Source organism: Dendroctonus ponderosae, unplaced genomic scaffold (genome assembly GCF_020466585.1).
Source record: "Dendroctonus ponderosae isolate FM_Combo_2020 unplaced genomic scaffold, Dpon_F_20191213v2 Dpon_F_20191213_1, whole genome shotgun sequence".
Taxonomy (NCBI): domain Eukaryota; kingdom Metazoa; phylum Arthropoda; class Insecta; order Coleoptera; family Curculionidae; genus Dendroctonus; species Dendroctonus ponderosae.
The window spans coordinates 53681324-53698178 of NW_026017110.1; the positions used below are offsets into that span (position 1 = coordinate 53681324).

The 16855-nt window shown below is 32.2% G+C and overlaps 1 protein-coding gene across 8 annotated transcripts in view; it reads left to right on the forward strand.

Annotated features, from left to right (window-relative positions):
* Positions 1 to 16855, forward strand: part of LOC109533790 (plasma membrane calcium-transporting ATPase 1) — a 106727-nt gene that overhangs the window by 60524 nt on the left and 29348 nt on the right. Inside the window, exon 1 of one of the 8 annotated variants that reach the window (XM_019899197.2) lies at positions 4741 to 4938. The exons of the other annotated variants lie outside the window; for them this stretch is intronic. The gene's annotated coding sequence lies outside the window, so the exon portion shown is untranslated. Of the gene's footprint in view, positions 1 to 4740; positions 4939 to 16855 lie in introns of those variants that run through there. 8 annotated transcript variants of the gene reach the window in all.

The window sequence follows — 16855 nt, forward strand, 5'->3', positions numbered from 1 at the left end:
AGAGCCAAAAACCGACACACCCTTAGAAAAAGTCCAATATTCAACCTCTTTCATGATAATCTCTCCAATGTAGGATAAGTCTAAAAAAGCTTTATGGCGCTTCCATACACAGGGTGGCTCATGAAGAACTGGCTATCTGGAAACTGGAAAAACTGCTCACGAAATTACGAAGTACTTTTCCAATTTCAAAAATGTAATTTGAATTATTTGAACGCTTCTAATTCAAATAACTCAAAAACGGATAAAACCCAATAGAAGCGTGCACTTTCTATTAAAATTGAACTTCAAATTCCCGACTCCATTTGGCTATAGTTTATCAGGTAACAAGACATGACATTCACTCAAAAGTAACAGCGTGTAAGTCAAGCCACAAAACGAAAAAAAAAACGAAACGAAAAAATTTAAACGAAAAATCTCAATTTCTGTGTGAATAATTCTGAAGTGAAGTTAATCGCCGTGTGTAAGCAACTGCGCCGACTTGAATTTACAACTGTTACACATTTAGAGCCAGAAAAAACTAGGATTGTTTGCACATCTGTTTAAAATTCCCCATCTTACCCATTACTCATAATTTTTACATCCATGGAAAGCTATCGACGTTTGTATTTCATTCATATGACACAAGATTTCGACAATCTAATGAAGTCATGTGCTTAAAATGTTTCAACTTTAACATTTTCAACTAGAACATGCCAATCAACAGTTGCCATGAATGAATGAGTAATGTTGTTGCTATCTAGTACATATTTACTAGGCTTTTTGTCGCACATGTGCGTGTAATAGATCACATTTTCCTTATGAATTCATTAGATACATTCGAAACATAGTCCAATTACATACTTTCATACTTTCCAAACATGTGCTAATCTACTAGATCACATTACTATTAGGCGTCCATTCGTAATGCAGGCACATTTAAACAATCAATATTTAACCATTCTTTTATCATGTCATATACTAAATGAGCAATGTTTTCTAATACATATGACTGCATGATGCCGTCATCGTTAATACTCGTTCTCGGAACTTTATAATAGATGAATGTTTAACAGGATAACCATCAGTTTCCACCCTTGCTTTATATAATTAATTGCGAAATCGATTTCAGTTCACCATTGAAAAATTCAGAGCTTTGCAATGTTGATAACTCTATGCCGGATCCATACCAAACTATAAAATAAAAACACCCAACAATCCCGAACAGCTAAAGAACAACTTTCTGAAAACAACACAAATTGAAAACTTACTGCTCTAACAGGAAAATTCAAAAACATGACAAAACAACTGAAACTAGAGTTTTAGTTTCGGTCGTGTTTCGTATCGTTCGCATGTAGATTTAGTTTTTGTAGGAAAGAAATTGAATGTTTTTCTCATGACAGCAGTTGGCTCTGCAATGTTTCAAAATTAGTTTTTTAGGCGAAGCCGTCCAACAAAAGTAATTCATCAAAATAGTTGGGCCGTAGTGGATATTGTATGAAGCTGGAGTTTTTTCAGGCTTTTAGGCCACCATGGAGAGCAGGGAGTGACTTCAGTGTAAGCTTTCAAGTGAAAAAACACTTGTTCTTGTGAAACTTTAGGGAGAAATTCTATTCCACGACGGCCTAAAAGCCTGCAAAACTCACCAATTTCAAAAGTAACTCAATTTGGCATTCTTCAAAATTTGCTTCAATAACTTTGAAGAATTCTTGCAACTGGCCGCGGCCCGTCCTGTTGCTGTTTTTGCTCGGTTTCGTTAAGTACCAACCGCAACCCCTGGGCGTCGAAAATGTGAACAAAACACACACCCTTTGATGTTTACCGATTCGCGATAAGTTGCTAAAAACACGAAACAAAAACATTCATTAGATTGCGAGAACATCTGCAATTTGTTATTTAATTGTTGAACATTTTCATTTTTTGTTTGGGTATTCTGATCTGGGCTCAATTTACTTTTGCAAAGTACCGCAACTGTTGAAAAGTAAATTTATACAGAATATTTGTTTTCCTATACCAACTCTGGTCTCAAGTGTTAATCGTATAAAAAAATTTATTAATTCCAAAGTCAAACATAATTTTGTCATAGAATGAAGTTGAAGTTTCAGCCCATGTATTCAAGAATTAATACGTATGTTTTTGTTTTTTGTTAAGAAATCATGGCATATTGAGTAATACAAATACACTAATAATACACTTCATTAATTGCGTGGTTAATTACATGGTTAAACTTGGATATTTAATTATAAGGCTGTAAATTTTAACAAGAAGGTTAATAAATCGGCTAATGATACGATAGGGTGTTTATATACATTTTTATAGTTGATGATAGTGGACAGATGTTTACTTCTTGGGCCCTTATTGATGGTGAAAACGGCAATAATGTGAGCTCGAAAATTGTTCATCATATGAGACAGCAATTTCCTGAAAGTTGATCTTCTCGAATTAAAAATCAATTACAAATTATTTCATAGGGTTTTTTGGAGACAATAAAATGTAATGTAAAGCACTTATCTGAATTTCTAAAATTATTACTCTGGCTACTTTTGACAATTGTAAAATCGCCATCTGATAATTAAATTAAGAAAATAACTTTTTTGAACTTCTAAATGATGTACTTAGCTCCTTATTGCAATACTGCAAAAAATAAAAATTATTGAATAAGTGGCGTTGCTTGTGAATAATTATAGGTGGACATTCATGTCCCATAAACTAGCATGTTTGCTCTCTCAATCGGAATGTGGATACAAAGCACATGTAGTTGAAGGCTCAAATAAAATAGCTGGAAAAAACCATCCAGCCTAAGGCTAAACGAACCGTTACATTTTCCATCCCATATCTCTTTCATCCTTGATTTGGATCCAACGTTTGAAGGGTTTCCTAACACAAATATGAATTGACATGCTGCAAATACCTTACCGTCCCATTTGTTTACATTACATCGGATTATTTGTCCTCCCAGTAAGTTTTAGCAATTGTTACTCATATCGATTCCCAATCCGAAAAATCCTTTAAGCTTGCTTTTAAGGGTTCAACTTCATGTTGATGTATCGTTCTCCAAAAAATAGTTTTCATCTTTATATCATTATACTTTACCTTAGCGGAGTTTATCACTAAAGCCATAATTTACATCCTCCATGCATTGAACCGAAAATTGACGATATTCTCACTTTACGTATATCACCATTTGGTATTTGTATCTTCCAGAATGGTTTGATCTCAATAAAAAGGATTGAAAATGGTATACAAATAAATGGTTACTAAGTAGAGGATCTCGTGCTTATATTGTTTATCATTTTATATATACAATGACATTTATTAATTATTCCTTAGTTAACTTTCAGCTTTAATATGCAATGATGAGGAAATGATTCGATTTTTCCATTTCCTATCAATTAGCATTCATCGAACATTCGAGTTTTGTGCCCCATCGTGTGTCTACCTAAAGCAAGAATGTCTTAATTTGCAAATTATATCATTTTCATGCGCTCATATCTGTATAAAGATTTTAACCGGGAACATTGTAATGTATTTAGTTATTTTTGATACGCTCTGGCTTTCAGCCTTGCCAGAGCTAATTGTTTCAAAGTAATCTCGTATAAAGCACTATGAGTTGTCTGAAATGGGCGTTTATCCCTTCCTTTGTTTCAGTGTAAATTATCTTATAATCCCTTGAAACCTAGATTATGTTAGGTTTAATTTAAGTTAACAGTTGATTGGTTTTAGATTTCGATTAAATCGACCAATTGAAGTGACAATTGATATGTTGCTGTAAACAACAAGAATTAAACCCCTGGTCCTCATTGATACAAATTCACTAATCTTCATTGGAGTGGTACAAGTAGTTAAGGTCCAATTATTTCAGGTTTCGCTTCAATTTATTTCGCAGTATGTATGTATTCGCATGTATTTTAGATCTTTTTTCCACTTGACTGTACATTTTGTTGAACTGCCAAGGCTGAAACAAACTATTTGTTGCTTTCAGAAGTTAATATGTCATGGCATCACCCTGTACGTATCACGTATTGTGGTCGTGACGTTACTTCTTAATTAAAAATACCTAACAATAACCGCCTAAAAGTGGAATATTACGGACGTAATGTGAAAGCTTGTTTGCCATATTATTTGCAAAAACATATGATTCTGTACCGTCACAACTTGATAGTCTAGAGAAAATTAATTTTGATTTAAAATACTATTTTGCTCGAGATGATTGATCGTAAAACTCTTGAAGTTTTAGTTACGTTACCTCTCTTTGAAGCCGAGGTGTTCGTGATTATACTGTAACTTTAACAATATATGTTGAGCCTTATATTAATTACTATCGAAGTTATTCATGTCACATGTAAAGTATTCTCTCCATCAGGAAGTAACTATTTACAGTTAATGAAGCTGAATTTAATTAATGTTGTCTTTAGTCAGGAAAGCCACGTTTGTAATAGCGAGTGTCTCCGATTCGTATGAAATTTGAATGAAAAATTGAAATAGGGATATAGTTGGAAACTAGCTGAATAGTGATTTTTTTGTCTCATAATACATAGTAGTTAGTCATACCTAATATTTTAACATAGTGATAACAAACTTATTAGACATTCAAGTTTCTCCTAATATTTACCTTCTATTTATCCTAGTCTTACAACATTTGCAAATAAATGCTGTCAATATATTTTTATTTGTCTATATCTTACTATTAATCTAAGGCACTTATTATGTTATCAGCACTCTCTTTCTAGTAAATTTTATCAAAAGCTCGCATCATGTTACCCAATCTAACCGAATTTCTCCATTAGCCAGAGAACAAATTGTTGTGGATACTTTTTATTTAAGAGGTAAAAGTCGTAATTTCAGTGCGAATAATGTTTTAAATTTTTGATGTGTTATTGTTTGGAGTTTTTGTGATACATGTCGATGCTCCGTGACTAAAATACGAGTGTTCTTGTAGAGATACTGGCGTACATTTTCCAGGTAAGCGTAAATGCCCTCCTAGAATAATCGTAATCTATTAACATAAATTAATTTAAGAAGATCGTTGTTCGGATTGTACAAACTTCTTCGTCAACTTTATACACTTGCAATTTAATTTCTTCTCATTTCTTTTAGTGAGATACATTCAAGTACAAATCAGATAAAACTTCATTGCTCCTCAACTTAAAAGGGTGGTTGCTGTAACTGACAAACTGCCAATCGCGAGCGGCAAACCGAACTTTAATCAGTAGGACTGGCCAAAATAAAATGTACAAATGCTTTTTAAGTTGTCAATTTCCTACAAGAGGGTGCACTTCTCGCACAGTCTTTGATCAACACATAATTATGTGTTTTTGAGAATAAAATTGTCGAAGATAATTAATTACTGCTGGTCAAATAAATCAATATTAAATACTCTGGTTGTGTCCCGCAGTGTTTCTCAGTCATTTTAGATTAGCCTAAAAAATAAATTTCAAAGCCAGTAGATTTTTCCTTGGATGGTTGCAAAGAGAACATAGAAGAAATTGAATTTGCTGGTTCTTACGACAGTGAATACATTTTTCGTCTAGTAAACGAGACATGGTTGAAAAACATGTGTTTTTCTTGCGTAAAATTGGATGGTTTTGTGGGTCAAATACTTGATAATATTTTTTATGACTGGCGTGAAAGATTTAAAGAGTATCATTGAGTTTCGGTGGTTAACGGAAAAGTTCAAATAAATTAAAATTATTTTTTTTCGTTGAGGTTCTGTTTGGTCTCAAGCGCGTTTTGTTCAATCACTGCATCAGTTTGTCGCATGCACTATAGAGTAGTCGTCTCAGCCGTTACTGAGGAATGACCAATTTTCAAAATGAGGAAATGTGTTAAACTGTATAAAGCAACTATCTGTGAATATATTTCAAGTTAAAATACATAAGTAAATTTGAACAAGACTGTAAGGAAATATAAATCAAATAAATAGGGAAGGGAAGGTCGTATTTGATTGATAGATGTAGACATAATACAGTTCCATTTATAAAATCAATAAATTACTTCATACTTGCTAATATGATAATAAATACATAGTTCAATGAATAAATAATATAAATGAAATATGACGTTGGAAAGCCCATTATATTAAACCAACCCCAAAGTGTCCTAACGTAACTAATGAAAAGATAAAACCTGCCAGTGTTAGTTAACTTCCAGTTGTCCCCAGCGACATGCGGAAAGGTCTTTAGGATTAAGTATGCTTTATCGAGAAATTAGGTTAGGTATACAAAAGAAATAGACTTATATCCTGGGCATTTCTGTATACCTATTAATCGATAACCGCTTCGTCAGAATGATGTGGGTGAGGAGGGCTTTTTCGCTCTGTCACTCAAAAAATAACGCTCCCATTTTAATTTTTTACATAGTTACTTCTTTTATGATATTTTCCGTTAGTTTGGGTTAGTTACCGCATAGCAGTAGAGCCTTTATCAAGATTGATTATGTATAGAGGTACCACACTGATTGAAAATCGATTAAAAATATATTGTACAGGCCTCACAATATGGATCTCCTTTCTTGAATTTCGACTAATGTTTTAGACATATTCATTAAAATTAAACACATTTATTGGAACAAAGAAAGAATAGAAAGCTATTTATTCGGCGTCCAAGTGTTTTAGTTAAACATGAAAACCTTTCGTGTGTTATTCCCTTGTTTGCTTAATATCAGGTACCCCGGCCACTGGGGCTTGTTTGGGCAAAAGGGAACTTTTAACGAAACGGTAAACATTGCTAATATTACCATATGCTTTGCTGTTAATTCATACTCGTCAAATATTTTTAAATCCATTTTTGCAACTCTCATTGCCGCATTTACATGTTCAAAAAACACTTTTTCTGATGTTTATGTTTGATATTTGAGAAACGCCCATATAGTAAAGTAAATCTGTTAAAAGTACCCGTTGAACTAAAAGATATGTTAAAACTAAATGGTGGGAGATAATTGCTTGTAAAAGTAGGCCTTATTAATTTACAATTTCTTTGTGGAATAATTAATGTGGTTATTGTAATGTTTGCCCGGTTCCATTTGGCACCTTGCCAGAAATTCTACAAAAACTCTAGTCGTCCATGAAGCTCTGATAAAATACCTGAATCTTTTTTTATTAGAGTTTAAGACGATTGCAGTAAATTTAAAAATATGGGCCTCCGCGCTGCCCGGGTTTAGCTGCCTGGGATTATTTTCGAAGAAAGCGTTAGCGCAGCGAAATCATAAGTGTGGAATGTATTTACACTGAAATTTAGCTTGAGCTATTATTATTTAGACTGAAAAACATTTTATCTATTTTGTTTTAAGAGATGGTCCTGGTAATAGGCAGCAACACAAATAAAACTATTTAATTTCCCAATTTTGCCGAACTAAACATAAATATACACTATGCGTTTAGTTTGGCACATTTTCAGAATTAATTTATTTGAAAGTTTTAAATCACTTGACTATTCATGCACGCACGTTACAGTTATTTTATTGCAATGTTCGAAATTTCATATTAAATGTTTTACTTTCCAGAATATGAATCATTTTTAATTAGTATAGTAATTAGTATGTGTCAACTATGTTTGTTATCAGTTCGACCGTAATAAAGTGAATCGATTCGCTCAGGTTCAGATACTTTTTAGGTAATTAAGCTCAATGTGTAAAACAGAAATAAACGTGCTTCAATGCATAAAATATGTCTACTCAGTTTACCGTGTTCCACAGGCTGGTTAAACGCTTATCTGTAAACGTTATTTGCATAAATGTTTTTTTTTTATTCTAAAAGCGTTTTCCTTTTATATAACATCTAATTAAAATGGAGCGTTTCTTTAAGTACAAATAAATCTGATATGGATATGGAAAAAACTAATGTTGACCAGCATAAGCTATTATTTTGTTTGTTTTGCAAGTAAATAATGCCAGTATTTGTAATTTGATTGTACTCCAATTCAATAAGTATAGTTATATATTGATTGTTCTATGAGCATACTAAAAAGGCAAAATCTTTGCCTGTGAGCAAATATTTGATTGTTCTATGAGTATACTAAAAAGGCAAAATCTTTGCCGTCCATCTTCAAGGCTTAATAAAATTGTGTTCTTACATTTTTCAGAGTAATGTAAAATTGTATTACAGGGCAAAACTTCTCAAACTGACCCGAAAAATGCTATTACTAAACGTAATGTCCTGGTTAATGCAACTTAGAGACAAGTCCATATTTATCCTTAATATTGATTCATTTGTAAGGACTAAATTGCTACTATTGTACTAATCCTTATTGCATGCAGCGGTTTAATAGTTTTCAAATATTTGAGTAGAACAGTTTTTAACTTTTATTCCACCTCCTAATCGTAATATGTTGTTTTATCAATTAAGGAAATACATTTATATTCATATATATAATCGTAACTTTAAGATAAACTTTACATTCGATGTACGTCTTCTTTTCAATTCTCATATATCTGGCATTTTTTAATCGATAACAAATATTAGCAATGCAGACAATAACTTACTCGTTTGTTAGATCTGGCAAAATGTTTTATTTACTGTGCCATGAAACGACTCATGAAACAATTAGCATTCAATAAGAATTATATTAAGTTGCATAGCAGGCAACACATAAGAACAGGGAAATACGAAATGGGAATAAATCCATCTTCTGATCAAGTCAATCTGATTTAAGTTCATTTCCGTTATTCACAGCTGGTTCTGTGCTTGAGCCTTGCTGGATTTTTATAAACTCGATTTTCCCGAAATATTTTACATCTCCCGATATTGAGCTTATATCTGATCGCAAAAAATGCACTTAAATAGAACTGGAAGACGAGAATATCTGGGATTGCAATCTAAAATCTAGGTTTTTTGTTAGTTATCTAATTGTAGCAAGGCCAACTGAACGTTCATAGCGTGTATTTCTTTTATTGGAATGATGTTAAACTTAAACAGGAATTTAACACTTACTGAGAAGGCAATGAATAAATATTTGCTACATTGTCATTTCAGAATGAATCAATGAGAATGATTAGTATGGATATAAAAATCACATTTTACTAAACCGTTTTTCCCACACTTTTCAAACCTTATTTAGTTCGTAATTATATAATATAATTTGAACACCTACTACCTACCACTGATTAAAACATGTTCTGACACTGCAATATTACTTATTTCGATTGATGTAGGATTGATTATTAGCAATAGATAGTCAGAAGTTTGGAAACATCAAAGGTATACGTAAAGTCAACAATATAAAGTCAACAGACTAAATGATCTGTCGTCGGTTTTGTCAATAATTCATCTAATTTAGGTTCAACGTGTGTAGGAACAATTTATTCGTTTAATCACTGTTGTAAAATGGAGACCTTGGCATTTTTACTGCACTTTTAGATTGTGATTCCTACGTAATACAACTTGTTTTCTCTTCTAATCGGTTTCAGGTATTCTTTCTGACCTTAGCACTGGCTGACATGATTAGATATCGCTCTATCCATTATCTTCGTAGGACCAGTTCCAACTGCTGTTACCAACTCGCTTTATTATTTCTTTAAATGAGTTGAAACGAAGAAAATGTTATGAAGTAATGGTACGTTATTTTGATGTCCGATACGGCCCTGTGGTCGGCATTAAGCGGCTATCGACCTAGTGGTGAAGCCAACGTTTTTACTGTGAACCGAAATGATGCTTTCATTCTATAATCTATTCTAGGAACTAAAAGTCGATAATAGGAAAAGTAACCAGCTTAAGGCTTTCGTTGTAGAAGAATTAGAAGTGAACTAAGGTGTGCAAACTTGCCATGGTTATTAATTATTGAAAAACATTTGTTTGTGAAAACAAAAAGGCGATTATGCCTCAAACTTTCGTGTCGTCTGAAAGACCGAGTTTCCTTAGGACTTCTATTACGAAGCGATAAGAAGTGCTCTTATTTTTCTGTAAAGAACAAATTCTTTATCAAAACGTAATAAAATAGTGATTAGTCAACAAAAATGCTTTGAAAATATGAGTGCACCTCAACGATATAGCACTGATCTACAAAAGGATGATGAATTAATTGTTGGAAATTTTTTCTTATTTTGTCTGTTCTGACTGAACTACAAGTTGTTTTATCGCTCTAGCAATTTATATTTTTCTCAAATTGGAATGCAGGATTTGACCTAAGATTAAAGTTATTAAGACTCCCACCAGTTGTCCATCGAACTTTTGTGGTCATTTCTACAGTTATAACAAACGCTATCCTGTATAGCCTCCTACACTTTTTTTATTCGATAACAGTTGCATTTTATGGAAGGGAAAGGAAATAAATCACGCTTTTCTGGAATTCAAAAATGTAATGTTAATTCAATTTCTGTGAAACTGAGTTGTAGAATGAAACCGTTTTTTACACAGAATTGAATTTTTTTTTTATTTTGGGGCTAGGTCTCAGGATTCGAGCGCAAATTGGAGTCATATCAGTTCTAATATATTTTTGTCGCACTGTGGGGCTACTATATTGATTGGTGAATTAATCACTATATCACTAATTAATTAGTTATCTGATATGGGCTGGTGGTCCAAATTTATTTCGTATAGACATTACGTACTAATTCTGGATTTAAATAATTTAATCGTGGAGTAGGTGCGATTCTCATCGATTATACAAAAGTCGTATTATAATAAAACTATTTTCGATTCGAAAGTAGCTTTAGAAACGTTTTTTTTTTTGCTTTCAGTCGCCTTTTTACTGGCAGCAGGTACTTTACCTACCTAATTCACTGCAGAAATGTAAAATTTATGTACGGGTATTCACATTTAATAGTTCACTTTAAGATCCCGACACATAGTGTGATTGGATAGGAATGTGTGAATATTGTTCTGCCCTGGCAGTCTATTCAAAAGGAGAACAAAGGTGGTCATATCGTATACATATATGAAAAACAAATCAACCATTTTAATACTGGCAGATGTTTTATCAATTTATTTTTTTTTATTTATTCCTCGTCAAGTGCTATTGTATGGATCCACAAATGCATAATAATTCACCGTATCTGATTAAAAGATGACATTGTAGTAGCTTTTTAAAAGAATGAATTTAAACTAGAAAGTACTGATCAACTTTTCTTCGCACATTCCCGTTTGAATAAGATCTAATACTATCTAGTAATCAAGGTTACGATTGTTTTTAATTTGCTTAGTAACTTCGCTGTAGCTGAGTTAACTTCATGAGTTATTATGCATTATTTAGTGGTTGAGATAGTGTAATTGTAAATTTATTAGAATAAATGTACAATCGAAATAATAAAATGTTTTCCGCTTATAAAAATATCTATCACTGTTGTAATCAAATAATTGAAGTCTACAATAAAGCAGTGACTACAATTATCATATAAATGAGCTCTCATCAACTAGTAATGACACTATAATTCCACGCAGGTAGATTTTATATTAATGATAATTAAATTACGGAAAATTAACTTAAGTACTCCGACTGGCTGTCCTGCGCCACTAAATCGGCACTTCTTTTTCCCATTTTTTAGAGCATTGGTACTACTTTAGGTTCGTTCCGTTTCGCCACACTTGATCCGATTTAATTTATCATATTGCTGTTTCTGCAAATTACCACCCTGAGTACACTATACATTACATAAATACATTTTTTGCTCTATTGTTCTCATTATTGTATCATTTGTAGAGACAGCTAGTTAAATGAAATATTTTCAAATAACATTGTAACGATCTAAACAATGGCAAAAGAAGAACGTTTTTAGAATAATGTAGGTCATGTATGCACGAATTATCAAAGGATAATCGACATAAAGTAATTGCTTTGAAGTAACTTGGTTACTGAGTAGTGTACCTACTTGAGCTGATTGATAACGATTATCAAGCTTAACTGAACTTCACACTAAAACTTTCCTTAAAATACGAAATATTTTAATAAATAACTTACTCATGATATTTAGTTGTTGCTGTTTACAAAAATAATGATGGCCATTACAGGATAGGCTTTTAATAGTGCTAATAACAAAAGCTTTTCACAATAATGCGCGACTTAAGTTTTAAAGAATTTTATTTATAAAATGCTTTTTGCAAATTTATAGTCAATGCTAACTTTGTTATTTCTGGATGATGCTCGATTAAGTAGCACTTATGCAAGAGGATTAAGTGCTCTTGGCGTTATTTGTCTAGTAGTAAAACTATTCCAAAATTTACAGTTTTAATCCAAGTTTGCACACCAATTCAAATTTTCATAATTTCATCTGTGATTTACGCACGCAACAAGTGCCATAAATGAATATTAAACCGTAATAATTATAAAGTGCTATCAATAAAATGCTCGGTTTTAAAAGGAGGTAGTTTAACATTTTGTCGTTCATTTGTCAAACGGAATACTTACCGTATCGTTCTCTAATAATTAGTGTTTCGATGCTTTAACTGAACCCGAAGTGCTTCTATATATGCTGTGTGTCTAGTCAGATGTAATAAATTTATAATCCGATATAGTGCTAATTGAAAGGTATGCATTGAATTTTGTGTGTTTAATATCGAATCAACTGGAAATTTATACCTAGAGCCCAGGAAACTGCATTTGAACCAGTTTTAGAATCATATTAGTTATTTTTACCAAATTTTGGTGTATAAGGTTTGCTGCTCATATTTGAATATTCTAAATAAAGTATTTGGAACACGTATCATTGGTTGTTTAGCCATGAAATTACTTTTCTAAATTTCCATGAACATTGCATATATTATAGATAATAGTCATCATATTTATCGATTTCCTTTTTCAATAACATGGTCCTTGATGATCTGATTCAATTGACCATGGTCCAATAGCTCAGGTCTCAGAATTCAAGATACCTAGCTTTTTATACAGAGTGTAGGTACGATTTATGCCAATTTTGACTGACATTTTGCTTAAAATGATATTGACAAGCTTATCAAAAGAGATAGACTTTCGAGACCATTCCTTGAAACTAATGGGTTTTTCGGGTTTTTAGGCCGTCGTTGGGTAGAATTGCTTTTTGACGTTTCGCAAGCACGAGTGGCTAAAAACCCGAAAAACCCATTAGTTTCATTAGCTTGTCTTCGTGGAGCGCTTGTCTTTTTCCGCGACTGCTGTAATGATGAATATGGATAAACCACAAAACTTTATCGTGCTGCAAAAAAATCAGTTTTTCGTTTTTTTAGATTTAAATTAATTTCTAAATAAAATTTCGTATTACATTTTGAAGATAGTCGGGTTTTGTCACAATCTACAAAGTGTTACATATCAAATAATACAAATAATAATACGCGTACCAGTTGCCGCTATAGGTGGAGGTTTTGCAAAATATTCTCATGCCGTAATTTTATTTTTCTTCCCTGGGTTTTCCTTATATTAGTTGCTTGTGTATTTGACGCGTCTTTGTGCTTAAAATTAATGTAAAACTGAAAATTAGTGTTTATATAAACGGTTACGTGTATAAGAACGAAAAATTGTGTTTTTAAATCTTCTAAATTATTATTGTTGTGTGAAATCAACATTTCAGTAAAGCCACAGCTATTAAAGAAGCAGGAAGTTATTGTCGATGAGGTATTACCTCGTGCATCAAGTAATCATGCATAATATCCAAAAATAAAAATTGTCAATTTTCAGTTTTTCAAAAAATCCATATTTTAAAACTTAAAATGCATATAATTTTGCATAATGGCCAATATTACCCATTTGACCAATTTTCTATCTTTTAAAATGACGAAGTTGCCGCTCTGTATAGTTAGGATCTCATATGAATGAATAATAGTCCATAACCTTAAGCATATCATGCAAGTAAATAAAAGTTGGATAACGCTGGCGGGCGATAAAGTATCTTCCTTTTTGAGTAAATTAAGTTGTCGAAGAAAATATTCGGAACTGGAATTCGAGACTTCGAATTTCTTAGAGAAAAGTCGGGATATAAGACCAGCAATTCATGTTAAACTGTTACAACTGTTTTGCTATAAGTATATATTAACTAATTAAATAAATAAAATCATAATTCTCATACATATTCCGTATCATGCAAATATATTTTTGAATTTAGTGATATTTTGTTGTCAACTACAACTATTTAGACAATAGGCAGACGTGCAGCAAAAAAGGTGTTTAAAATAGCTGTTGGAACACTTTATTATTTATGCATCGTATTCATCCCACAGATCATATTTACTTATTTACTCAAACATCAATCATGTTTAATCACATTGTTTTTCTGGTATATCGGAAATACCAATATTTTGGTCGATTAGGAAAACAGAGCATCAAGCGATGAGCAATCGGTATTAAGATAGCAGTTAATTTGAATAATTAGTCAAAACTAAATCAAACTACATAACAGAAAATGAAGCAAACTTTTAATATCTTAATTTACAAACATAAACTTTAAGAAGTATGATGATCTGATGAGCAGGCATGCAACTTTTGGAATGGGTCAAAGCTGAATGTCGGTTTACGTTCTTCTACTGTATCATTGGGATATCTCCAATCTGTGAGTGGTTCTGAAATTAAAATTGATGATCCTTTTTTGTCAATTTTTTTGTCAATTCATAATAAAAGACATGAAATACCTATGTCTCTTTCAAAAGACAGAAGTTTTTGAGGCGAAATGCGCAACGAACAGGTCTTGAAAAGCACGCATAAAGTAGAATTTTTCAACCAACAATTTATTTATAACAGATCAGCGGTGAACATTGTCAAACATTCAGCGTTGATCCACTGAAAGTTTCATTCCTACTTCGAAGATCATCAATTTTAAACTCAGAACCAACCACTCATATATTTAAGAAGTCCAATGATACACTTGAAGTAATAAAAGAAAAGTTCTCATACAATACGACGTCATGTCTCGTCTATATTTTGCATGTGATCATATCGCATGGCAACTTGACGACATTAGAGGTCAGTATTCTTCACACATGAGTCACGATTTTGTTTGACTCGTTCTAGCGATTCAGTACGTATATATGACGCCCACATGAGTACCACTATACAGCTGTTGTATAAGATAATAGACGAAAAAATTACGGAAAAGTCTATAAAGATACCGTTACAAAACAATTATAGGCTCATACAAAGCGACTTCAATGTTAGATTTTTTTTCTGATGCTTGTAAAACTAGTAGAGGATAGTCTTTAAATTTGTTAGCGTGAACTATCCGAGGTTTTGCATTTCAATTTCAAATCGTTACGCGTCTATAAAATCGATTCAACTACTTCCATATCCAAAATGTTAATTTTTCATTTTTTTCGGCCGTTGTCACATCGACTTTGGCTTCCAGATCTCAGCATGCGTTTCTTGAATTCTTTGATTTCTTTATATACTTATTCGGAATATGTAATTCTGTTTTCAGCTTTTATCGGCCCAGGCATTTGTATTAATCATACTCACCTTCAACAACCGTTGATAACTTATGAATTTCGATAACTGCTATAAGTCAGTACAGTCAAGCCATTATCACTACATTGTAATATCATTTTCAGTGTTTGACCTTCATTCGTATTAACGTGACTTCCTTCCATGGCTTTATATGCAATGATAAAACGTTTGCATTAAACCTACATATGTCTAGGACAGTCTAGGTCTAAATCATATTTTCAAAAATATCTTGCCGTTTACGAGTCTTTATCGGATTTTCTTTATTTCCTAATCTAAATGGTTCTTCTTTTTATGGCTGGCTGTGTGGTTCAACACCTAGATCCAGTTTGTGACAAAATTGTCTGATAAAAAAAAATCTTAAAATAACGAAGGGCTAGGGAGAAACTATCTGCAGAAGAAAGTTGTTTTTGAAACATTTGTTATTTCTTCGATCAATGAAATCATTGGCACATTCATTATTATATTTTTTCACTTGTCCACCAAATTTTGAATTTTCAACTTCCATCAAAAAATGGTAAGAAATATTTTTTTCTGTTCTCTGATGGTAAAAACTTGTATTTACTTATGCCACTCTATAGGTAACAAAAATAAGCAAAAATCTCTTTCTAATGATTTGTTTGTAAAATAATTTTAATTTTCATTAATTAATAACTATACAGGCTATTTAGAAAATGCGTTAGGAATTTTTGAAGGGTAATTCTACATGCTAAAATAATGGTAGATAGTCTGAATATTTTCCGAGTTAGAGCTCATCAATCGACTATACTACTATAGCGTAAAAAAAAATTACTTTGCCACTAGATGGCACTTTACCTGTATGTCATTCAAGTTTCATTTTTCGCATATCTTTTTTCAAACGCCAATGTTGCAAAGCCATTTTCAAGAATATGCCATTTTCGACAGTAGAAAATACAAAATAAAAAACGTGCTCTTCACACGACTCAGTTGCCCTGTATTTAATTGGAATTGCAGCAAATCAAGTCGTCTGATTATAAAATGTGCCAAATTTGACAATTTATAGTTATTATTGTATTACTGTCCAAAGCCACTCCAAATTAAAATTTATCAATAATATTTAAATGTTGCATTCAAATGCAGCACAATAATTTGGAATTTAATCTAAAATTGAACAGTAATACAATAATGACTATAAATTGTCAAATTTGGTACATTTTAAAACCAGACGACTTGCTTAGCTGCGATCGCAAGGACACTGGCTTGAGAGTTATAAAAACTTTGGTCTAGATGTGATCCTCAGCGAAGAGGTTTTTTGAGTCCTGTGAAGAGCACATTTTTTGTCCAGTATTTCGTAATCTTTAAAATCGCATATTACTTTCTGCGATATTTAGCGTCCCAAAAAAGATATGCGAAAAATGAAATTTAGATTTCAGGTAAGGTGCCACCTAGTGGTAAAGTGGATAAACAATTTTGTATGTGAAAGTTAAAGATTACTAAGATAAAACTTTGTACCAATTTTCTATTTGATCCGCGAATAACTACACATTTATTTTAGGTCAAAAATGAAATTTGACCAGTTGTAACTCGAA